This window comes from Rutilus rutilus (assembly GCF_951802725.1).
Source record: "Rutilus rutilus genome assembly, chromosome: 8".
Lineage (NCBI taxonomy): Eukaryota > Metazoa > Chordata > Actinopteri > Cypriniformes > Leuciscidae > Rutilus > Rutilus rutilus.
The window spans coordinates 32,787,286-32,791,217 of record NC_140222.1 but is presented as its reverse complement, the minus strand read 5'-3'; the positions used below and the strand labels follow the sequence as shown (position 1 = coordinate 32,791,217).

General features: G+C 38.3%; 1 long non-coding RNA gene across 1 annotated transcript; it reads right to left on the bottom strand.

Moving 5' to 3' along the window:
* Positions 1-1,972: 1,972 nt before the first annotated feature.
* On the bottom strand, positions 1,973-3,679 carry LOC311294599. Its single transcript, XR_014628087.1, has 5 exons — positions 3,038-3,679; positions 2,825-2,927; positions 2,654-2,734; positions 2,455-2,574; positions 1,973-2,352 (listed from the first exon to the last, which is right to left on the bottom strand). It is a non-coding gene; the product is annotated as an uncharacterized lncRNA (long non-coding RNA).
* Positions 3,680-3,932: the final 253 nt, after the last annotated feature.

The window sequence follows — 3,932 nt, the reverse complement described above, 5'->3', positions numbered from 1 at the left end:
ATAGACATGCCAGCAATCAGTGTAACAGGAAAGAGTGGAACAATTTTTATCATTCTAAGCAATCAAATACCTTATAGGAAAGCAACAGCATGGTAAATAAAAAAAGGATGTATATACACATATATAATGTGTGTGTGTGTGTGTGTGAGAGAACGATCAAATAGGAAAAATTACGCATGTAAGTTCAAAGTGGAGGCTTAGAATAGACCCTATACTTAAAATCACTTTTTTTTTCCTTCTTGGACAACCAACCAATCACAGTCTTCAAAAGATTGTGTCATACATAGCAACGGGGTCAACCCCGCCTCCTCACTAAGATAAAAGTTTTTGTATTTTCCTTACTCAGAGTTGCTCTCAGATCGGTCCCGAATCGCTCTTAAGCTAAGACTCCTACATAAAAGTTTTTAAGCTAAATTAAGAGTTTTCTGAGAGGATTCTTAGAATCTTTATGAATACGGGCCCAGCTACTGGCAATAGGTTTGCTTCAAGGCCTATGTCTTCTTCACTGACAGATTTTAGACCCTGAACTGTCCTATAGATTATCTTCATTTAGTCCATCATGATCTCTTGATTTGTGAGAATGTTACGCAGGAGGGCTGAAACAAAAGCAATAAACTGAAATAAACCCCCTAAGTCCATATGGTACACAATATGTAAAAGTAGTATACGATAGTATCACATTTCCCAATAAACAAATACTTACAAGTATCAAGAACAGCTTGATGTCTTGATAGTCCTTGTGACTGGTGGTAAACAGTCCCTCTCTGACGCCGATCAGGGGAAGTGGAGCTTCTTTGCAGTGGGTCAGGGGGAGAGTGACTTCTCTGAAAAGGGTCAGGGAGAGTATAATCTGTCTCAAACAAGTCAGGAGAAATGCAGCTTCTCTGAAGCGGGTCAGGGGAAGTGTTGCTTCTTTGAAACGGGTCATCATTTGCATGGTTTCTTTGAAGCAGGTCAGGGGAAGTGTGGACTTTCTGAAACAGCTCAGCAGTTGTGTGGCTTCTCTGAAGCGGATCAGGGCCCGTATTCATAAAGATTCTAAGAATCCTCTCAGAAAACTCTTAATTTAGCTTAAAAACTTTTATGTAGGAGTCTTAGCTTAAGAGCGATTCGGGACCGATCTGAGAGCAACTCTGAGTAAGGAAAATACAAAAACTTTTATCTTAGTGAGGAGGCGGGGTTGACCCCGTTGCTATGTATGACACAATCTTTTGAAGACTGTGATTGGTTGGTTGTCCAAGAAGAAAAAAAAAAAAGTGATTTTAAGTATAGGGTCTATTCTAAGCCTCCACTTTGAACTTACATGCCTAATTTTTCCTATTTGATCGTTCTCTCACACGCACACACACACATTATATATGTGTATATAAATCCTTTTTTATTTACCATGCTGTTGATTTCCTATAAGGTATTATTTGATTGCTTAGAATGATAAAAATTGTTCCACTCTTTCCAGTTACACTGATTGCTGGCATGTCTATTTAAGCGGTGGTTTGAATGTTGGTTTTAATGTATCAAACATGGAATTTTCCCAGTTGCCAAATATCGTAATGTAGTGATTACTTTCATTTCAGGCGCTATGGCATTTCTGCGCTGTGTCGGAGATGTTAGCGTGTCTCTAAAAAGATCTGTCACAAACATGATCCCTGCACGATCTAATCTATAGCGTCTTATTAACTCACTGTCATCCATTGTCTGCAACACATTTCTTCTCCCTCTTCGTCTTTCTGCCATTTTCTCCTCTGCTAAAGAAACTCTTAAGCCTCTTAAAAGTCCTTGTCCGTGCTCCTAACAATTTTGACCTTAAGACCTCTTTTAAGGGTTAAGATGCTTTCTGAATTACTTTTTTCTTTACTAGGAATTTTTCTTTAATTTTAAGAGTAAACGCCCACATTTCTAAGAATATTCTTAGAATTTTGTCACTAGGAGCTACTCTTTGCATTAAGATTCTTTATGAATACGGGCCCAGGGGAATTGCGGCCTCTCTGAAATGAGTCTGAAGTTTTGTGGCCTCTTCGAAGTGGATCAGAGGAAGTGTGGACCTTCTGAAACGGCTCAGCAGTTGCACTATTTCTCTGTCGTGAATCAGGGGAAGCATGGCATCTCTGAAGCAGGTCAGGTGGAGTGCAATCATTGTCAGACAAGTTGGGAGAAGTACAGCTTGTGTGGAATCTCTGAAGCTGTTTAGGAGAAGTGTGGCTTCTCTGAAGCGGGTCAGGGTTAATGCGGCTCCTCTCAAGTGGATCAGCAGTTGCATGGTTTCTTCGAGACTGGTCAGAATGTGTGTGGGTCATCTTAGGTACATTAGTCGAAGTATGATGACTTTGGGAATTAGGAGGGATATTTGGTAAACTATGTGGGGGTTTAAAGAAAGTTAGAACAGAGCATTTTAGGCATTTTCACAAGTTAAATTAATCAATTACCTTACTCAAAATAACAACTTATACTGCTTACAATTTTGTTGGCTTAGATTTGGTCAACACAGACTTCTGAGTAGATCCAGTCTTCTGCATCCTTTGGGAGTCAGAAGAAAATGAGTGAAAGATCTTCAGAGCTCTAGGCAGTTCTTCTTTTCTGTTCAGAGAAAGAGAAAGAAGCTATATGTCGTGTAAGAAATAAGTAAACAACAAAAAGAAAATTTATGGAAATGTACCTTTTCTTTGCATTATCTTTTGACTGATCAACACTGATTTCTTCATCCTCATCTTCTCCAGGAAAAAGTAGGTTCTTTGGCCTAAAGAATCACTTTGTTACTTACATATCTGCCACATTTTACAATACACTGACTAAATATAATCATAGATTACAAATAAAGACAACTTACATTCTTCTTCGTTTGGGTTTAATTGGGGAATCCTCCCCATCTGTTGCAAGGTCTGTGTGTTCGACAGCTTCAGGTAGTTTTAATCTTGCCTCACTGTAACTGTCTACAAAAGATTACAATAATTATATATATATATATATATATATATATATATATATATATGGCCAACGTATATGAAACATTTCAACACACAATCTATAATGTAATACTTACTCGATGTAAATATAATTCTGACCCTGTGTGGAGTCCATCCTTCCCCAGGTTGCTCCTTATTTTTTGTGACTTTTACAACATCCACTTTATTTGGTGGCCACATACATTCATTTTCTTTGACCCAATTGGAAGGCACCACTTCTACTTCATTCGTTTTTTCAAAAATCACAATGTGATACATTGTCTAAACAAAATAAAATTGTAATTTAGTAATTTATATGCCTTTTCAAAATAATCTGTAGGAACACTTTTGAGTGGATAATGTGAGAAGAGAGACTATTTTTGCGAACTGTAATCGCACACAACATTTACCGCAGATACAAAGAAAGCAACAAAATATAAACTGCAGATTTACTGGACCCATAAACAACTGCATGCTACCAAAAAATGTTTAAGTATAATGTAAATCAATAGCTGCCGTGTGGTTTGTTTAAATGCAGCAAAGGTATAACAACAACTTGTCATGAAATGGCAGTCTGACATATTTTTGCACACTCCCCACTCTCTGAAAATGTTTCAGTGTCAAAGACAAGTTAGAAACCATGAAGATGTCCAACTCTGTAGAGTCAAAAGGGTATTCAAAGAATGATTCCTTGCATCTGTAGTCCCTACCGACAAAATATTCCACTCCCCTATCAACAACTAGATGTACCGCAGGGCGGTACAAAATATGACCGCCGCTCAGGCCTGCACTGGCTTTCCACAAAAATAAATGACGTGGAGCAATTTGGCTGTATTGCGTGTTTATGTATAGACCTAAAAAAAGTAGTAGTATGTGCATGTCTGTGTGTATGTGTGTGTGTTTGTGTATGTGTGTGTCTGTGTGTGTGTGTGTCTGTGCGTGTATGTGTGCCTGTGTACATGTGTGTGCGCGTGTGTGTTTGTGTGTGTGTGT